Source organism: Triticum urartu, chromosome 7 (assembly GCF_003073215.2).
Source record: "Triticum urartu cultivar G1812 chromosome 7, Tu2.1, whole genome shotgun sequence".
Lineage (NCBI taxonomy): Eukaryota > Viridiplantae > Streptophyta > Magnoliopsida > Poales > Poaceae > Triticum > Triticum urartu.
This window is the reverse complement of record NC_053028.1, coordinates 462,207,913-462,230,722: the sequence shown is the minus strand read 5'-3', so window position 1 is coordinate 462,230,722 and position 22,810 is coordinate 462,207,913.

The following is a 22,810-nucleotide window of genomic DNA, read 5'->3' as shown; positions in this document are numbered from 1 at the left end:
GAGGGGGCTAGGGTTACACAAGGTCGGTTACAAAGGAGGAGATATCCATATCCGTACTGCCTAGCTTGCCTTCCACGCCAAGTAGAGTCCCATCCGGACACGAGACGAAGTCTTCAATCTTGTATCTTCATAGTCTAACAGTCCGGCTGTCCGGAGACCCCCTAATCCAGGACTCCCTCACCTTGCCTGATCATCCTCTTAAGAAAAATGAAATACTTGATATCTTTTATAATGGACTAACCGATGCCTCTAGAGACTACCTAGATAGTTGTGCTGGTTCTGTTTTCAGGGAAAGAACACTGGATGAAGCTGAAATTTTATTGAATAATATGCTGACAAATGAAAATAATTGGACACCTCATGAGCCAGTTCCTAAGCCTATTCCTAAACCAACTCCGAAGAAGAGGGGTATTCTATTTCTCAGTCCTGAAGATATGCAAGAGGCAGAGAAATCTATGAAAGAAAAAGGTATTAAAGTTGAAGATGTTAAGAATTTACCTCCTATTGAAGAAATACATGGTCTTAATTTACCGCCTGTTGAAGAAACATATGATCTTAATCCATTACCTATTGAAGAAACTCATGGTCTTGATAACCCGACACAGGTGGTAAAGATAAATTCTCTCTATAGATATGATAAAGCTGAAATCCCATTTACTAAGTTTGCTAGCCCATGCTTAGATGAGTTTGATAAATTTATGGCTAAGCAAGAAGACTTTAATGCTTATTTTGGTAGACAATTGAAATACAATTCAAATATGCTTTAACACTTGGGTGATTATATGGCTAATGTCAAAGGTGAACTTAAACTTATTAGCAAACATGCTTCTATGGTTACCACTCAAGTAGAACAAGTAATTAAAGATCAAAATGATTTGCTCAATGAATTGAATAGTAAGAATAATGATAATGATGTTAGAGTGGCTACTAGAACTGGTAGAATGACTCGGGAACCTTTGTATCCTGAAGGCCACCCTAAGAGAATTGAGCAAGATTCTCAGAGAAATAATGTAGATGCACCTAGTCCTTCTAATAGGAAGAAAAAGAAAAATGATAGGACTTTGCATGCTTCTAGTAAACCTATTACTGAAACACCTGAGAATCCAAATGATATTTCTATCTCTGATGTTGAAACACAATCTGGTAATGAACCTGAAACTAGTGATAATGTTAATAATAATGTTCATGATTATGCTCAACCTAGTAATGATAATGATATAGAAATTTAACCTGCTGTTGATCTTGATAACCCACAATCAAAGAATCAACGTTATGATAAGAAAGACTTTGTTGCTAGGAAACACGGTAAGGAAAGAGAGCCTTGGGTTCAGAAACCCATGCCTTTTCCTCCCAAACCATCCAAGAAAAAGGATGATGAGGATTTTGAGCGCTTTGCTGAAATGATTAGACCTATCTTTTTGCGTATGCGATTAATTGATATGCTCAAAATGAATCCTTATGCTAAGTATATGAAAGATATTGTTACTAATAAAAGAAAGATACCGAAAGCTGAAATTTCCACCATGCTTGCTAATTATACTTTTGAGGGTGGAATACCTTAAAAACTTGGAGATCTAGGAGTACCCACTATACCATGCTCCATTAAAAGAAATTATGTTAAAACTGCTTTATGTGATCTTGGAGCCGGTGTTAGTGTTATGCCTCTCTCTTTATATCATAGACTTGATTTGAATAAGTTGACACCTACTGAAATATCTTTGCAAATGGCTGATAAATCAACTGCTATACCTGTCAGTATTTGTGAGGATGTGCCTGTTGTAGTTGCAAACGTTACTATTTTAACGGACTTTGTTATTCTTGATATTCCCGAGGACGATAGTATGCCTATTATTCTTGGAAGACCCTTTTTGAATACTGCAGGGGCTGTTATTGATTGCACTAAAGGCAATGTCACTTTTCATGTTAATGGTAATGAACATACGATACACTTTTCGAGGAAACAACCTCAAGTTCACGGTATCAATTCTATTGGAAAAATTCCATCGATTATATTTGGAGGTTTTGAATTTCCTCTTCCTACTGTCAAGAAGAAATATGATATTCTTATTATTGGGGATGTGCATATCCCCGTTGAGGTAACATAGTGTTATTCGAAATTTCTCCGGTTCCATGTTATTCGGAATGAGTTCGTTAACAAGACTTGATCAACCTTGTTAGTGTATTCCTTTTGATGAGCATGAGATGGATGAAACTAGAAGGCACAACCTTCTGTACCCCACTTTTAATTTCTGTTATTTATATTAAATAAAATAAAAATAGTATTTTCCATCTGTTATTTGAATTATCCTTGCAATATAAAAATACCCCGAAAATAGAAGTTCTCCAAATGCCCTGAAATTTAAATATGATTTTTTTCTGGAATATTTGAGAATATTTGGCACTGAGAACACAGCAGGAGGAGCTGGCACCTGGCCACGAAGGTCAAGGGCGCGCCTGCTAGGCGCGCCCCTGCCTCGTGGGCCCACGGTGGCCCTCCTCCACTTATCCTTTCACCCACACATTCCTTCTTCCTCCCACAAACACGAATAACCAGCTCAAACCCGAGTCCAAGCTCGTTTTGTTGCCATTTTCGATCTCCTTGCTCAAAGCACCTCTCACAAAACTGCTTGGGGAGATTGTTCCTTGGTATGTGACTCCTCCATTGGTCCAATTAGTTTTTGTTCTAATGCTTTATTCATTGAAAATTTGTGCTGCCTAGGTGACCATGTTCTTGAGCTTGCATGTCAAATTTATATGGTTCCAAGTAGTTTTGATGCATGATATAGGCTCTAGGCACTTGTAGGAGTAGTTGCTATCAATACTATTGAGTTTGGTTTACTTTTATTTTGAAGTTACTAAAAAATTTCAGAATATTTCGGAGGAAGAAATATGCTTAGGAAAATGTTCCAAGGTGGTTCTTCAAGGAAGCAAGGACCCAAGCTTGCAATGTGTGATGTTGATGAAGAGCCACCAAGAGACGCTTCGGTGCGTCCTTGTGAATGGCCTTCTGAAAACTTTATGGATCGAGCGGGAATTAAGGAAGAATTCAACGCATATTTGCGTAACACGGATCTTGTGAGCTTCGAGGAAGAGAAGTGCATCCAGTATCACTATCTCACTAGTTCCTTTGTGAGGAGGTTTGAATTTTCATCTTCACGTAATTCTCCAACTGTCCTATTTGATCTTTATGAAAATTCTTATACCACGAACATAGAGGATTTTACCACTGCTTGCAAACTTCCACAATGGGGTAGTATCAGGGAACCTCGCAAATCTGAATTTAGAGATTTTCTTGCTAGTATAACTATGGGGGAATCCAGAGATATGACACAAGCTACCATAGGGAGCATTCATTTTCCTGCTATACATTCTTTTGCTCTCTTCATAGGTAGATGCATAAATGGTAAAGATGAAGCATGTCATATGTGTGTTCCTGACCTCAGTATTCTCAGGAGTGCTGTGTTAGGAGACAAATCTTATAATTTGGGAGCCATTGTTGCATGTAGGTTGCATCTTAATAGATTTAATGGAGATTTCTTTGGTGGAATTTCTGCAATCCGCATAGGTAATTTTCTTGGTATAGCCATACGTGAAGATGATATTGAATTACCTCCTGCTTACCTAGACTTTAATGCTATGGTTCACCACCAGTTTGTCGAGAGGAATGAATCACCTCTCCAGTATCGACTAATCTTTGACAGACGGCGTGCTGTCTGTATTACTCTCCCTGCTCCTGCCTTCTTTGATTATCAGGCAAAAAGAAGATATGTTATTACCAGAGAGGAGGCAGATGAGTACGAGAGGAGAGCAGAGGCCGCTCGTCGCCACGCTGCAGCTCAGGAGGCGATAGACGCTGCATCACAGTACGACCCCAACTACTATTATGGATATCCGCTAGGCCAGCCATGGCCATAGACCAACTTAGACCAAAAGCCTAAGCTTGGGGGAGTATGTATTTCTCACCGACATTACATTCATGTTCACACACTCATTGCTAGATGTCGGAGCTCATAATTTTTCATTGTATCATCCATGCTAGTTTATTTCCTTTTTTATGCTTTCTTCTTGTGTGTTTAATAAACCTTAAGAAAAACCAAAAAAACTAGTTGTAGCTTTTAATTAGTTTACTTTCCATGCTTGTAGTAGTAATTAAAAAGAAAACCCAAAAAGATTTCTTGTTCTTCTTTTGCTTGTTGGGAGCTTTCCCGTGTAAATAGTTTTATTTCTTTTCTTTTCTTTTGGGGTTGATAGGAGAAGACCATAATTAAATTGTTGAAGTAGCTCTTATATGCATTATTGTTGATCTGACAAAAGAGCCCATATTGCCTTGTCTTCTCCTGTTTATTGAATGCTTGCAGATTCCAGCTTAGTCCAATGCACGCGCACTATTATTATTATTCACATCATTCGGTCGTGCAAGTGAAAGGCAATTATGACGATATATGATGGACTGACTGAGGTGAGAAAAGCTGGTATGAACTCGACCTCTCTTGTTTTTGTAAATATGATTAGTTCATCGTTCCTGATTCAGCCTAATATGAATAAACATGTTTGCAATGACAACCAGAGATCATAGTTTCTTGTGCCATGCTTGATTAGCTAGGAGCTTATAATGGTTTACCTTGCGTGCCAACATGCAATTAAAATGGTTGTGATGTGGTATGATAGGGTGGTATCCTCCTCTGAATGATTTAAGTGACTTGACTTGGCGCATGTTCACGCATGTAGTTGAAACAAAATCAACATAGCCTTCACGATATTTATGTTCATGGTGGATTATATCCTAGTCAGGCTTGCATTCAGTGTTGATTAATTTTAATGCATGTTCATGACAGTTGTCGCTCTCTAGCTGGTCGCTTCCCAGTCTTTTGCTAGCCTTCACCTGTACTAAGCGGGAATACTTCTTGTGCATCCAACTCCATAAACCCCAAAGTTATTCCACATGAGTCCACTATACCTTCCTATATTCGGTATCTACCTGTCGTTCTAAGTAAATTTGTATGTGCCAAACTCTAAACCTTCAAATAAATATGATGTTTTGTATGCTCGAATAGCTCATGTATCAACTAGGGCTGTTCGTATCTTCCATGTTAAGCGGGTTATTCTCAAGAGGAGTGGACTCCGCGCCTCACTCATGAGAAAGTGGTTGGTCACCGGGATGCCCAGTCCCATGCTTTATGCAAACTAAATCAAAATAATTGCAAACAAAACTCCCCCTGGGACTCTTGTTAGTTGGAGGCACTCGTTGTTTCGAGCAACCATGGATTGATGCTTGTTGGTGGAAGGGGGAGTATAAACTTTACCATTCTGTTTGCGAACCACCTATAATGTGTGTAGCATGGAAGATATCGCCATCTCTTGGTTGTTATGTTGACAATGAAAGTATACCGCTCAAAATATTATTCATCTCTATTTCAAAACTGAGCTCTGGCACCTCTACAAATCCCTGCTTCCCTCTGCAAAGGGCCTGTCTATTTACTTTCATGTTGAGTCATCATCTTCTTATTAAAAAGCACCAGTTGGAGAGCACCGCTGTCATTTGCATTCATTACTGTTAGTTTACATTGAGTATGACTTGATTGGATCTCTTTTACCATGAATTACAATGTCTAGTCAGTCCTTGATCTTTAAAGGTGCTCTGGATTTATGTTTTGTGGTCTCGGAAAGGGCTAGAGAGATACCATCTTGTTATATCATATCATGATTGTTTTGAGAAAGTGTTGTCATCCGAGATTTATTATTATTGCTCGCTAGTTGATTATGCCACTGATATGAGTAAGCTTGAGACCTAAGTGTTATTGTGAATGTGGTTAGTCATAATCTTTGCTGAAAACTTGAATGTTGGCTTTACATATTTACAACAAAAAGAGCAAACAAAGTTTGTAAAAGTTTTTCTTTATCACTTTTAGTTTGTCAACTAAACTGCTTGAGGACAAGCAAAGGTTTAAGCTTGGGGGAGTTGATACATCTCCGTCGTATCTACTTTTCCAAACACTTTTGCCCTTGTTTTGGACTCTAACTTGCATGATTTGAATGGAACTAACCCGGACTGACGTTGTTTTTAGCAGAATTACCATGGTGTTATTTATGTGCAGAAACAAAAGTTCTCGGAATGACCTTAAACTTCACGGAACATCTTTTCAGAAATAATAAAAAATCCCTACAAAAGATGAAGGCCAGGGGGGCCACCACCTGTCCACGAGGGTGGGGGCGTGCCTGCCCCCCTATGGCGCACCCCCTACCTTGTGGGCCCCCTGGAGCTCCTCCGACCTCAACTCCAACTCTATATATTTGGTTTCGGGGAGAAAAATTTAGAGGGAAGAAATCATCACGTTTTACGATACGGAGCCGCCGCCAAGCCCTAAAACCTCTCGGGAGGGCTGATCTGGAGTCCGTTCGGGGCTCCGGAGAGGGGAATCCGTCGCCATCGTCATCATCAACCATCCTCCATCACCAATTTCATGATGCTCACCGCTGTGCATGAGTAATTCCATCGTAGGCTTGCTGGACGGTGATGGGTTGGATGGGATCTATCATGTAATCGAGTTAGTTTTGTTAGGGTTTGATCCCTAGTATCCACTATGTTCTGAGATTAATGTTGCTATGACTTTGCTATGCTTAATGCTTGTCAGTAGGGCCTGAGTGCCATGATTTCAGATCTGAACCTATTATGTTTTCATCAATATATGAGAGTTCTTGATCCTATCTTGCAAGTCTATAGTCACCTATTATGTGTTATGATCCGTTAACCCCGAAGTGACAATAATCGGGATACTTACCTGTGATGACCGTAGTTTGAGGAGTTCATGTATTCACTATGTGTTAATGCTTTGTTCCGGTACTCTATTAAAAGGTGTCCTTAATATCCCTTTGTTTCCGTAAGGACCCCGCTGCCACGGGAGGGTAGGACAAAAGATGCCATGCAAGTTCTTTTCCATAAGCACGTATGTCGGAATACATGCCTACATTACATTGATGAACTGGAGCTAGTTCTGTGTCACCCTATGTTGTGATTGTTACATGATGAACCGCATCCAGCATAATTGTCCATCACTGATCCATTGCCTACGAGCTTTCCATATACTGTTCTTCGCTTATTTACTTTTCCGTTGCTATTGCTATCATCACTACAAAATACCAAAAACACTACTTTTGCTACCGTTACCACTACTATCATATTACTTTGCTACTAAATACTTTGCTGCAGATATTAAGTTTCCAGGTGTGGTTGAATTGACAACTCAGGTGCTAATACTTGAGAATATTCTTTGGCTCCCCTTGTGTCGAATCAATAAATTTGGGTTGAATACTCTACCCTCGAAAACTGTTGCGATCCCCTATACTTGTGGGTTATCAAGAAGCATTGTGCTGCTATTGGATATACTCTTGACGATCTTAAGGGCATCAGTCCCACTCTATGCCAGCACAAAATAAAATTGGAGAAAGATGCCAAACCAGTTGTTGATCACCAATGACGGTTAAACCCTAAGATGAAAGAAGTGGTAAGAAAAGAAATACTAAAGCTTCTGGATGCAGGTATAATTTATCCCGCTGCTGATAGTCAGTGGGTAAGTCCTGTCCATTGTGTCCCTAAGAAAGGAGGTATTACTGTTGTTCCTAATGATAAAGATGAATTGATCCCAAAAGAATTGTTACAGGTTATAGAATGGTAATTGATTTCCCCAAATTAAATAAAGCTACTAAAAAGTATCATTATCCTTTACCTTTTACTGATCAAATGCTAGAAAGATTATCCAAACATACACATTTTTGCTTTCTAGATGGTTATTCTGGTTTATGCAATGCACCTGCTATCTTTCAAAGATGTATGACTGCTATATTCTTTGACTTTTGTGAAAAGATTGTTGAGGTATTCATGGATGATTTTTATGTATATGGAACTTCTTTTGATGATTGCTTAAGCAACCTTGATCGAATTTTGCAGAGATGTGAAGAAACTAATCTTGTCTTGAATTGGGAGAAGTGCCACTTTATGGTTAATGAAGGTATTGTCTTGGGGCATAAAATTTCTGAAAGAGGTATTGTCATGGTTTTGTCACGGCAGATGTCCTTGTGAAAGACTTAGTTGTGGATCCATCATGACGGGTTAGCTTGAAGGGGTTAAAGAGGACAAGGGATGCGAAGAATTATACTGGTTCGCCCCCTTATGATGAAGGTAAAATCCTACATCCAGTTATGATGGAATTGCTAGGGTTTCGATCACCAGGGAGCGAATCCGCTTTGCCTGGCTCTCAAGTTATTGTTTGTTGTCCCTAAACCACCATCGGGTCGCCCCTTTATATACACAGGTTGACGCCCGGTGGTTTATAGAATCCCGAGGCCGGCTCATAAACGTACCCGGCTCGGTTTCTACCTTTCATTGCCTTACAGAATAAATTACATATCATATGGCGGTTTATGTCTATGGACTCTAACCCACCCTTGGGCCTTCATGTTAGATCTCCTATGTAAAGCGCCATACCTCTTGTCTTTATGGGCTTCAAACATGACTAACTCCTTGTGGGCATAACCCGGCCCCTCATGGCCGGTTTATACTTAATAGTAATATCCCCAACATTAGGCCCCAGATTGATTTGAACTCATTCATGTCAATCTTCAGCACTTAGAAAAATTCCTCCTTCTGCACCTTCGCGTAGATCTTGTAAACCGCTGTGATGTCATCTTCCAGGTTCGTAATAAACCGCCATGACGCCACCTGTTCATTAAAACCGAAGATACCCTTCATTAATGATCCTCCAACAATCGAGGCAACAACTTTGGTGTATATCCATTTTTTGGGCTCCTTGATTTCCGCGCCTATCGCCTATCTCTTTGTCTTATAAATAGGGCCGAGGGTCCCTTTCCTTTCTTCCCGTTGCCTCTTCGTCTCTCTTCTATCTCACGTTGCCTCAGCACTCGAGCGCCGCCGCCGTCGACCTTCGCTTCTGCCTCAACTCTGGCCACTGCATCACCCTGACCGTACGAGAAACCCACAGCGCCTCTCCGCTGTTTCATAGCTACAGTAAGTTCTTCTTCCTTTCCTTTGTAGATTCACTAGGGTTCGCGTGAGTTCATAGAAACTTCATGGTGTTCTTCCCTTATTCTTCATTAGATCTTTATGTAATGGATTCCAAACTTGATGTACTTCCATGCTGTAGTAATGATAACCCTTATTTTGTCGTCAAACTATGTTCTTTGTGCGTAAAAATCCGATCTGGAACTTCCCAAACTGCTCAGGCACCAATTTTTAGGTCTAAATATTTTCCTTTTCCTGACATCTGGTAGATCCAAAATTCCAATGTGAACCTGTGAATCTTGTTTTTCCTCACTCAGTCGTTTTTTGCTTCAGATCTGTACTTTCATTATCTGCGTAGGCGGTTTATCCTTTAGAAAATAATCTGCCAGATGCCATTAGTCCCCTCGTAAACTGCCAGTCGCTTTACCATTTATAATAGCATCAACCTCCGGTTTAACAGTTTTGCATGCTTGAATGCTTTTTCCTTAACCTGCTACACTTTATGCTTGCTAACCATTAGTCTTAAACCTACATCAATCTTTTCCAGCTCCTCATTCGAAATGGCAAAATAATTTTATGCTTGTAACTGGGTCCCTTCCCAGGTTACTGAAGAGCAGCTAGATGGATACGTCAGAACTGGCGTTTTACCAAAACAAAGCAAAATCCACTGGCGTATTCCCTGTCCAGAAAATCCTCCTACCCCAAAAGACGGCGAGGTAGTAGTATTTGTTGATCACATGAACCGTGGTTTTAAACCGCCCGGATCCAAGTTTTTCTGTGATGTGCTTGCCATCTTCCAGATCCACCCTCAGGATATTTGACCCAACTCTATGTCCAATATTTGCGACTTTCAAGTGTTTTGTGAAGCCTATCTGCAAGAGGAGCCAACTGTTGAATTGTTTCGGGATTTTTTCTATTTGAACCATCGTACTGAATTCGTAGATGGGCCCAACACTGAACTTGGCGGCATCTCCATTCAGAAAAGGAAGGATGTCAGCTTCCCTCACACAAAACTTCACAGCCATCCTAAGGATTGGAACCAGACTTGGTTCTACTGTAAGGATACTTCCCCTAAAGATGAGAACCCTCTACCGGGTTATCGTGCTCACCGGCTTACCAACACACACCCACTTCCGCAACGACTGACTGCCAAGGAACGGTCCACATACGCACCACAACTTGCCAAGCTTAGAGATTTCATGGCTAACGGTTTGACAGGAGTGGACTTTGTTCGTTGTTGGATATCTTGGAGTATTTTACCGTTAAGCCGCCGCCCCGGTTTAATGTGTGAGTACACAGGGGACTCAAAAGATCCTCAACGTCATATTGATATTCAGCTAACAGAGGATGAAGTTACTGAGTCTGTTAAGAAGATGCTGAATGAACCGCGAGCTGTCTACAGTAGGACCGGGTTAAGTCCCTTTTATACATTGAATAAACCGCCAGATGTAAGAATTGCCTCACTCCTGCTTTGTACTTGATATTCTTAACTGTGCAATCTTTGATATCCTCTGTCCATCTTTTAACAGGGTGATGACCCATTCTGGAAGAAGAAGCCGCAGGATAAACCTGCCAAGACCCCTCGACCAAATACAAAGGTTGTTAAAAGACCTGCCAAGAAAAAGGCAGCTGAACCCATCAGGTTAAACCTTGATGACGACCTTGATGATCCGGACGTAGAGGTAGAACTTGACTCTCTTGGTTCATTTTTCATACACCTCATTGACAATGATTATTATCAGGATGACGTTGAAGGCAGCCAAGCTGATGACGCAGAGGTAATTATCCTTTCCTCTGGTTTAGACCCTCTGCCAACACAAAAAATCCGTCAAGCAATCCGGAAAGTAAGATTTTCTCACCCCCTAGCTCACTTGGACCCACACTTTCTTTTGAAGAAGCAGCAACACGAAGCTCGCCGCACAACCCGGCACAGCGGCCAAGTAGTCACTTCAGCCGGTTTACCAAACACTCCGGTTTGGAAGCGTCAATCTGAGGTCTCACCCACTTCCGATCCTTCTTATCCCAAGGCAGGTTATTTCCGACAACCCCTTAATCCGTCCAATTCCAGTTATCAGGGAACGCCTCATTCATCATCTGGCGAGTCAACAGCCACACAGCTCCCTCCTCTTAAGACTGTTCCTGGGTAAATACTTTAAACTTAATCTTTTCACGCTTCATACTTGCCTGTTACACTAACCTTTATATTTTTTCCTTTCAGGGCCAAGGCCAGACCCAGCAAGAAAGCTCGGGCTAATAAACCGTCTGATGACCATGTGGTTGTTGAACCAGAGAGAACTCCAGAACCGGAAGGAAGGAATGTTGACGCCATGTTTGATGATCCGCCCCCTCAAGACCATGAATTTGTTGAACAAGTAGAAGTTGATGCAACGGGTCATGCTGATAAACCGACAAGCCCGGTCCGTACTGATAATAAACCGTCTAGTCCGGCTAAGGCTGCTGATAAACCGTCAACTCCAGTAAGGGCTACCGGTGACGAGGAAGATGATGTTATAATTACTGGCGTTGGTCACACCACCCCTGGCAATCCTGTTGCGTTATCAAAGCATAGTGCCAAGGAGGAACTTTCTGCTATGGGCAAAGGAAAGTGGAGCACAGACTTGTCAAGCTACGCCCGCCTCAACGCCCAAGAACTTCATTCTGGTTTTTTTAAACCGTCTATACACAAACCGTGATTACGAAGCCGGTTTAGTGAATCTGATGAAGGAGCGTTATGAGGTAACTATATAACCTTTTCTCTCTTATGTCCAATTTCAAGTACCAACTCCAGTAGCCCCCAAGGGCCGATTTATGATGCCAATCTAAACTGGGACTTTGCAATATCTCAACTCTGCACGCTTATCCTCCAAGGGTCGGTTGATCCTTTTAAGATGAACCGGTGCTTTCACATTGTAATCCTGTAACTTTCGCCTGTGTAGCCCCCAAGGGCCGGTTTATCTTTCCAAGCTAAACCGGGACTTTAACCAATGTTACTTTGAACAAACATACATTAGCCCCCAAGTGTCAAGAATAATACTTGTATTGTGCTTGGGACTTGTGAAAAATTTCTCATAATCAAGCAAATAGGCATTAGCCCCCAAGTGCCAAGTGTATAACTTGTTATGTGCTTGGTACTTCAAATATTCACTACCACCTCATAATATGTCCTTCTCTTATAGGCTGAGCTAAGTAAAAAAGGAAGCCCAAACCGCTGATCTTCAAGAAAACATCAAATCTCAGCAAGCGGAAACCTCCAAAGCCAAAGATGAATTGACCAGTGCCTTAGCAGCCATGGAAAAGCTAAAAGAAGCTTTTAATAAGGAACGGGCAGATTGGGGCACAGAGAAAACCAGATTACAAAAGAGAGCTGAAGACGTAGAAGCATCCCTTAAACCGGTGGTCGAAGAACTGACCGGCTTAAAGCGGCAAATAAATGCCATGACCTCTGCTGTGTTTGGTAAGTATCCTCATCTGAAGCTTTTCAATATATATTATCTCATCAGTTGCCAGTTTACTGATGCTTGTAATGACACAGGAACTCGCATTACCCATCTGGGCTCTGACATGCGGATGAAGCTGAAGGCTGCCTATACGCTGATAGAGCAGTTATATTCCGGAGCCCAACGGGCCACTTGCACCACTGCGCATAAAAAACCGCCTCCAACCTTGATAAAGGAAACCATTGAGAAGCTGTCAATGCTGTCCGCCCGGTTGGACGAACTAACAAGATCAGCTGCAAGGTCAGGTGCGCTGACTGCGCTAATCCAGGCGAAGGCATGGATACTAGATCTTGAACCGCCGGATATAGGCAGCGGCTACCCTGGCGTAAAGGAGGACGGTTCAGAATTTAACAACGAGGATCTTCGAAGGTTGACAAGGGAAATGCGCCCCATAGTGAGCAAATTGGCTGAGGAAACGGATCTCTCCCACTATCACCCGGTTTATGATTCTGATCAGAAAAGATATCCTGCACCAACACATGATGTAGAAGACCTTACTCCGCCAATTCGTAAGCACACTTATGCTCCTGATGTTGACCCCTCCAACCTTATAAGTGATGAAGTTGTGTTCCAAGCTTTAACTGATTGGGCAACCATTGATTTCCAGCCACTGGGTAGAGAGGAGGTGGAGGATGCACCAGCGCAAGATGACCCACAGCCTTCAAGTCAGCCTGGTGACGAGTCATGATCTGGAGGCCGTTTTATCCTTCTGCGTACTGCCACCCTTGCTGAAAACAATTATTCTTTTTGGGCCTGAAAGCGCCTTGTAATATGCTAGTTCAAAATACTTGGTCTGCTATGCCATCGTGCATATTTATGTTGCCTGATACTATTAATCCAGCCTGCTTCAGGATATATTATGTTCATAATTCATAGCAGTGTTATGCAAACTGTTCCTGCATATAAGAAATTTGAAAGTGTCCTGGCGGTTTATCGCTGGATGGGTCATGATTCCCAAATATATAGCCGGGGTTTATAACCAAGGTTGTACTTTGAAAAATAATCAAAGATGAAAAGATGATACCTGTGATATCAAATCACACTATTGGTTGACCAACTTTTGTATATGTAGGGTGATAATCCCAATCTTGAGTATTGATAACTCCTTCCATGTTTTGCCGGTTTATGATAAAACCGTGCCGGGTTATAATAAACACCGGTGTATCCACATATAATACGGGTGACTTGTAGTTAAACCAGACCGGGTCAATAAGCGCCGGATTATAATTGATCATGTACTAACAACTTATCGTTGAAAGCCAGCCCAGGTCAATAAAATGCCGGTTTATCATAAGATATTGAAATCTCACCAAAGGAGAAAAAAATTTCAAATAAAAACACAAAAAAGAACATGCAAGGCTTTTCATGGGCTGCCAGGCCCTAAATCGAGGCTTTTCATGGGCTGCCAGGCCACTGAGTTAAACCATTTTTCCAACCCTTTTTAAGATGGACCTCAATCATTAACCAATCGTCGTTTTAACTTTGACAAGTTCAGGGTCTATGAGATTGACTTGTCAAACATCCGGCGGGTCATACCAGGTTTACCTGGATGGAGTAGCTTACTTAAAAAGGCAGGATAACCCGGGGTTTTAGGTGAATACACCTGGCTTCCAAGCCTGGCTTGATAGCCTATTTCAAGGGTGCAAGCTCTTTGTTCTTTGAGAAGCAAAGAGCGCCCAAGCAATATTTGAGCTATGCTCGGTGGGTGCCTATGTTTGAGTTGTGTTGTTGCAACACTCTCTTTGGCCGCACATGATTTCCTTTTGGCCTTAAGCCGATCAAGAGGTGTAGCTATGGTTCGAATACGACCAAGCCCCCTAGTGATTTCCCTTTGGCCTTAAGCCAATCAAGAGGTGTAGCTATGGTTCAAATACGACCAAGCCCCCTAGTGATTTCCTTTGATATGTGTGGCTTTATAAGCCGGATCAATAGAACTCCGCTTTATAAACAGGAGCCCCCATGTAAGCACACATGATGTAATAAAAACAACAGAGACCCCGCTTTAGCTGACGCTCCGGTTTATTATATTGATCATAATATATACATTTTCATAATTATGTACATAAGAAGAGCCTGTGGCTCAAGTATAGTAAGGCCGAAGATGAGCTATATTCCACGGCCGTTGGGTCTCCTCCTCTGATTTACGTGAGTCTTTGTGCTCTAGAACATCGATAAGGTAGTATGATCCATTGTGCAGATTTTTGCTGACCACAAAAGGTCCTTCCCAAGGTGGGGACAACTTGTGCATATCAGTCTGATCCTAGATGAGCCAGAGCACCAAATCACCTTCTTAAAAAGTTCTGGTTTTAACCCGGCGGCTGTGATAACATCGCAGATCTTGTTGATAAATCGCCCAACGTGCCGCTGCGAGATCACGCTCCTCATCTAACAGGTCCAGTGAGTCCTGACGTGCTTTCTCATTATCAGCTTCAACATAAGCCGCCACACGGGGCGAGTCATGACGGATGTCACTAGGGAGAACCGCCTCTGCTCCGTAGAAGAAAGGCGTGTAACCCGTAGATCTGTTCGGTGTGGTGTTGATACTCCATAACACGGAAGGTAACTCCTCCACCCAACAGCCCGGCGTCCGCTTTAAAGCAACCATAAGCCGGGGCTTGATGCCTCTCAAAATCTCTTGATTGGCTCTCTCTGCTTGACCATTAGATTGGGGGTGAGCCACTAATGACACGTCCAGCCGGATGTGCTCACGTTGACAAAATTCTTCCATAGCGCCCTTGGACAGATTAGTGCCATTATCGGTTATGATGCTGTGTGGAAAACCAAAATGGAAGATCACCTTTTTGATGAATCAAACCGCTGTGGCCACATCACACTTACTAACTGGCTCTGCCTCTACCCACTTGGTGAACTTATCAACCACCACTAGTAGGTGGGTCTTCTTGTCCTTGGACCTTTTAAAGGGCCCAACCATATCCAGCCCCCAAGTTGCAAACAGCCAAGTGATTGGAATCATCCTTAATTCTTGAGCCGAAACATGAGCGCGGTGTGCAAACTTCTGACAACCGTCACACCTCTTTACCAAATCCTCAGCATCAGCATGAGCCGTCAACCAATAGAAACTGTGACAAAAGGCCTTAGATGCCAAGGATTTTGAACTAGCGTGGTGACCACAATCTCCTTCGTGGATATCACGCAAAATCTCACAACCTTCTTGAGGAGACACACAACGCTGAAACGCCCCTGTTACGCTGCAATGATGCAACTCCCCATTGATAATGGTCATTGACTTGGATCGCTGGATTATCTGCCGGGCCAAAGTTTCATCGTCCGGTAACTCGCCCCAGTTCATGTATGCCAGGTATGGGGCTATCCAATACGGGATAACATGAAGAGCCGCCACCAATTGAGCCTCGGGGTCAGGAACAGCCAAATCCTCCTCTGCAGGTATCTTGACCGACGGATTATGTAGCACATCCAGCAAAACATTGGGCGGCAGCGGTTTACGTTGAGAGCCTAAGCGACTTAAAGCGTACGCCGCTTCATTCTTTCGCCAGTCTATATGGTCAACCTGATAACCCTTGAAATGACCAGCCACTATGTCCACCTCTCGTCGATATGCCGCCATGAGTGGATCCTTGGAATCCCAAGTGCCAGACACCTGTTGAGCCACCAGGTTCGAGTCACCAAAGCACTTAACCCAGCTTAAATTCATCCCCTTAGCCATCCGAAGACCATGGAGCAAGGCCTCATATTCAGCTGCATTGTTAGTGCAAGGGAACATTAAACGGATAACATAACAAATCTTATCACCTCGTGGGGAAGTTAATATGACTCCAGCCCCCGAGCCCTCCAATTGTCTGGACCCATCAAAATGAATAGTCCAATAAGTATTATCTGGCTTTTCCTCCAGTGCCTGCAACTTTGTCCAGTCATTGATGAAATCCACAAGTGCTTGGGATTTGATTGTTGTGCGAGGCGTATATTTTAACCCATGAGGTCCAAGCTCAATAGCCCATTTAGCAATCCGGCCAGTTGCTTCTCTATTTTGGATGATATCCCCCAATGGGGCAGAACTGACCACCGTGATAGGATGACCCTGAAAATAATGCTTGAGCTTCCAGCTTGCCATGAAAACCCCATACACCAGCTTCTGCCAATGTGGGTACCTCTGCTTGGACTCAATAAGCACCTCGCTGATGTAATAAACCGGCCTTTGAACCGGATACTCCTTTCCGGCCTCCTTGCGCTCCACAACAGTAGCCACACTAACAGCCCGGGCATTAGCAGCCACATATAGCAATAAGGGCTCTTTATCAATAGGAGCAGCAAGGATGGGCGGTTCAGCTAACTGTCGCTTTAAACTCTCAAAGGCTTCATTGGCAACATCACTCCAGACAAAATGGTCTGTCTTCTTCATCATCTGATACAGAGGGATTGACTTTTCTCCCAAACGGCTGACAAACCGACTTAATGCTACAATACGACCCGCCAGCTGTTGCACATCGTTAATACACGCCGGTTTAGCCAGAGACGTGATAGATGTGATCTTCTCCGGATTAGCTTCAATGCCCCTATTAGACACCAGAAAACCCAAAAGCTTGCCCACCGGTACACCAAAGACACACTTGGCCGGATTAAGCATCATCTTATAAACCCAGAGGTTATCAAAAGTCTCCTTCAAGTCATCTATCAATGTTTCCTCCTTTCTGGACTTCACCACAATATCATCCACATAAGCATGAACATTGCACCCAATATGTTTATGAAGACAATTCTGGACACAGCGCTGATAAGTCGCTTGGGCACTCTTGAGCCCAAAAGGCATAGATACACAGCAGAAGGCTCCAAAGGGAGTTATGAAAGTTGTCTTCTCATGGTCCTTAACTGCCATTTTGATCTGATGATAACCAGAATAAGCGTCCAGAAAACACAACGGTCACAACCCGCCGTAGCATCAATGATCTGATCAATACGAGGGAGAGCAAAGGGATCCGCTGGACAGGCCTTGTTCAAATTTGTATAGTCCACACACATACGCCAAGTGCCGTTCTTCTTAAGCACCAGCACCAGATTAGCTAGCCACTCAGGGTGAAAGACCTCCACAATAAACCCTGCTGCCAAAAGCCGGGCTACCTCCTCACCAATAGCCTTGCGCCTTTCTTCATTGAAGCGGCAGAGAAACTGCCTGACCGGTTTAAACTTAGGATCTATATTAAGAGTGTGCTTAGCGAGTTCCCTCGGTACACCTGGCATGTCAGAAGGTTTCCATGCAAAGATGTCCCGGTTCTCAAGGATGAACTCGATGAGCGCGCTTTCCTATTTCGGATCCAAGTTAGTGCTGATGCTGAACTGCTTGGATGAATCGCCAGGAACAAAATCAACCAGCTTAGTCTCCTCAGCCGATTTAAACTTCAAAGCCGGATCATGCTCTGTAGTTGGTTTTTTCAGAGAAGTCATATCTGCTGGATCAACATTGTCTTTGTAAAACTTCAACTCCTCTATTGCACAAACCGACTCAGCATAGGCCGCATCACCTTCTTCACATTCCAAAGCAATCTTCCGGCTCCCATGCACTGTGATGGTCCCCTTATGACCCGGCATCTTAAGCTACAGATAAACATAACAGGGCCCTACCATGAACTTAGCATAAGCCGGTCGTCCAAACAGGGCATGATATGGGCTCTTGATTTTAACCATTTCAAAAGTCAATGTTTCTGACCTTGAATCATGATCATCTCCAAAAGCAACCTCTAGGGCTATCTTACCAACTGGGTACACCGATTTACCAGGCACCACACCATGAAAGATGGTGTTCGACGGTTTAAGATTCTTATCTGTCAACCCCATGCGATGGAAGGTTTTATAATAAAGGATATTGATACTGCTCCCTCCATCCATGAGTACCTTGGTGAACTTGTACCCCCCCCCAACCTGAGGTGCCACCATTAATGCCAGGTGACCTGGATTATCAACCCGGGGTGGATAATCCTCTCGAGTCCACACAATGGGTTGTTCAGACCAGCGCAGATAATGAGGCACCGTCGATTCAACGGAGTTTAATGCCCTTTTATGAAGCTTCTGATTGCGCTTACACAAACTAGTGGTGAAGACATGGTACTTCCCACTATTCAACTGCTTCGGATTACTCTGATAACCCGATTGTTGTTGTTGCTGAACCCCTGATGATTATAACTGCCCTGGTTGCCCTGATTGCCTTGATTGCTATGCCTAGTTTGGTTGCCTTGGAATCCTGAACCGGAGCTGCCTCCACCATAACCCGGCCCATGAAAACCGCCTCCTGAACCGTCGGGCGGTCCATGGTCGTATTGAAAGAGATTTGAATTCTTGAACTCCCGCATAATGAAGCAATCCTTCCAAAGATGCGTAGCTGGCCTTTCCTTCATCCCGTGCTTTGGGCAGGGCTGATTTAGCAGGCGCTCAAGATTGGGACCTGATCCTCCACCCCGCTGGGGTGGTTTACCCTTACGGCGCTGACCATTATCCTGGGTGTTGGTGTTCGCCACAAAGTCCAAGCTATTATCCTCCTTGCGCTTACCGTTGTTCCCATGACCCGCCGGGTTATGCTGCTGCCCCTTGGCACTGTCGTTCTTCTTTCCCTTCCCTGTCTTTTCATCCTCAGATTCAGGGTCCTTGGTACTATCTGAATCGGCATATTTAACCAGAGCTGCCATAAGCGTGGCCATGTCATTGCAGTGGCGCTTGAGCCTTCCCAACTTCAGCTTCAAAGGCGTAAAGCGGCAGTTGCCTTCCAATGTCAAGACTGCCGTGTCAGCATTGATGCAGTCTGATGAATGCAGAATGGTTGATACCCGCTTCACCCAATGGGTTGTAGACTCCCCCTCCTCTTGAACACAGGCAGCTAAGTCCACAATTGACATGGGCAGTTTGCACGCAGCTTTGAAATCCTGGATAAACCGGCTTTTTAACTCGGCCATGATCCAATGGAGTTAGTTGGTAAACTTTTTAACCAAGTACGAGTTGTCCCTTCCAACATCATGGTGAGGTACTTAGCACATGTCGCATCATCCACGTCCAGCATCTCCATCGCCATCTCATAGCTCTCAACCCATGACTCAGGGGGTAAATCGGCAGTGTAATTAGGCACCTTACGAGGACCCTTGAAGTCCTTGGGCAGCCGCATGTTACGTATGGCCGGGGTAAGACACGGCACCCCCAAAGAACTGAAAACCACGCCTGGTTCCACCGAAGTAGTTGGACGAACCGGAGTAAGCTGACGGGCTGCGTACTGCGCTGCTAACTTGGCTTCTCGACATGCTCTACTATGATCCACCACATCTTGGGCATTAGCACCGCCGCCCGCTGGGTTATGACCTCGCGGCGGGTTACAGTTTCGCGCACTACTAGATACGGCTGGTTCATCAATATGCCTGTTGTAGCTCTGACTTGGACGGGGGTGGAATGAATCCTCTCGCGACTGTGTGAATAAGCCAGCTGCTGAGTCAAAGCTGTCTGAAGGAGCTCCCTAGCCCGTCTGAAGGTATTGAAGTTGATAAAGCTAAAGTTGATGTTATTGAAAAGATATCGTGTCCTAAGGACATTAAAGGTATAAGAAGTTTCCTTGGTCATGCTGGCTTTTATAGGAGGTTCATTAAGGACTTCTCTAAAATTTCTAGGCCTCTGACTAATCTCTTACAAAAAGATGTTCCTTTTGTCCTTAATGATGATTGTGTAGAAGCATTTGAAATACTTAAGAAAGCTTTGATTTCTACACCTATTATTCAGCCTCCTGATTGGAATTTACCATTTGAAATTGTGTGTGATGCTAGTGATTATGATGTAGGTGTTGTTCTAGGACAAAGGGTTGATAAGAAATTAAATGTTATCCAATATACTAGTAAAACTCTAGATAGTTCCCAAAGAAATTATGCTACTACTAAAAAGGAATTTTTAGCAGTTGTATTTGCTTGTGATAAGTTCAGACCTTATATTGTTGATTCTAAAGTAACTGTTCACACTGATCATGCTGCTATTAAATATCTTATGGAAACGAAAGATGCTAAACCTAGACTTATTAAATGGGTTCTCTTGCTACAAGAATTTGATTTGCATATTATTGATAGAAAGGGAGCTGAGAACCCCGTTGCACACAACTTCTCTAGGTTAGAGAATGTTCTTGATGACCCACTACGTATTGATGATAGCTTTCTTGATGAACAACTAGTTGTCATAAATGCTTCTCATACTGCTCCATGGTATGCTGATTATGCTAATTACATCGTTGCTAAATTCATACCACCTAGTTTCACATACCAGCAAAAGAAAAAGTTCTTCTATGATTTAAGACATTACTTATGGGATGACCCACTCCTTTACAAAGAAGGAGTAGATGGTGTTATCAGACATTGTGTACCTGAGCATGAACAGGAATAGATCCTACGCAAGTGTCACTCTGAGGCTTATGGAGGACACCATGCTGGAGATAGAACTGCACATAAGGTACTGCAATCCGGTTTTTATTGGCCTACTCTCTTCAAGGATGCCCGTAAGTTTGTTTTGTCTTGTGATGAATGCCAAAGAATTGGTAATATTAGTAGACGTCAAGAAATGCCTATGAATTATTCACTTGTTATTGAACCATTTGATGTTTGGGGCTTTGATTATATGGGACTGTTTCCTTACTCTAATTGGTATACACATATCTTAGATGATGTTGATTACGTTACTAAGTGGGTAGAAGCTATTCCAACTAGTAGTGCTGATCATAACACCTCTATTATGATGCTTAAAGAAGTTATTTTTCCGAGGTTTGGAGTCCCTAGATATTTAATGATTGATGGTGGTTCACATTTTATTCATGGTGCTTTTCGTAAGATGCTTGCTAAATATGATGTTAATCATAGAATTGCATCTCCTTATCACCCACAGTCTAGTGGTCAAGTAGAACTGAGTAATAGAGAGCTTAAATTAATTTTGCAAAAGACTGTTAATAGATCTAGAAAGAATTGGTCCAAGAAACTTGATGATGCATTATGGGCATATAGGACGGCATACAAAAATACTATGGGTATGTCTCCGTATAAAATGGTTTATGGAAAAGCTTGTCACTTACCTCTCGAACTAGAACATAAGGCATATTGGGCCATTAAAGAGCTCAATTATGACTTCAAACTTGCCGGTGAGAAGAGGCTTTTTGACATTAGCTCACTTGATGAATGGAGAACCCAGGCTTATGAAAATGCCAAACTGTTTAAAGAAAATGTTAAAAGATGGCATGACAAAAGGATACAAAAATGCGAGTTTAATGTAGGTGATTATGTATTGTTATACAACTCTCGTTTAAGATTTTTTGCAGGGAAACTCCTTTCTAAATGGGAAGGTCCTTACGTCATTGAGGAGGTCTATCGTTCTGGTGCCATAAAAATCAACAACTTTGAAGGCACGAATCCGAGGGTGGTTAACGGTCAAAGAATCAAATATTATATCTCAGGTAATACCATAAATGTTGAAACTAATGTTATTGAAACCGTAACACCGGAGGAATGCATAAAGGACACTTGCCAAAACATTTTAGACTGCGAAAAAGAATAGGTATGAGGTACGGTAAGTAAACCGACTCCAAAACAGTTCTAATAGCAATTTTTCTCCGTTTTGGAATATTTAAGAAAATAGGAAAATAAGAAGCACTCCGGGAAGGACACGAGGCTTCCATGAGGGTGGAGGGCGCGCCCCCTGCCTCGTGGGCACCTCGTGTGCTCTCCGGACTCTATTTTCTTGCACGATACTTCTTTTGGTCGGTAAAAATTCATTATATAATCTTCCGAAGGTTTTGACCACCGTATCACGCAAATATCTGCTGTCTTTGTTTCGAGCTGTTTTTCTGACAAATCTAGATCGCCATGACGTCTTCAAGCGCCCCCAAGGACAAGTTCTTCGAGAAGGTCATCAACCCCTACCTTGCGGAGGTGCTACAACACCCTCAAACCATTGAGATGCGTGAGGGGTTGCTGCACATCCGCGATGTTGAGGGACCAAGGAGGACCGAAAGCGTGGAGACAAGACTCAAAGCAACGGAGGAACAAGTTTTCAAGTGACAGGAGATGGTGGAACGTGGACTGGACACCAACCACATAATGATCACAGAGTTCACCAACACCGCCAAGCTAGATGCCAGAAACATCGGAGAGACCATCTTCAAGCTTCACGAGAAAATCGAGCATCTCCAAGCCCAGATCTATGACCTGCAAAACCAAAACTGTGAGTATGAATATAGATTCAAGAGGATGAGTTTGGCTGCAGATTCAAGGATCTCAGAGACTCGATCATCCTTCTATGATGGTGAGCCTATGCCTTGGAA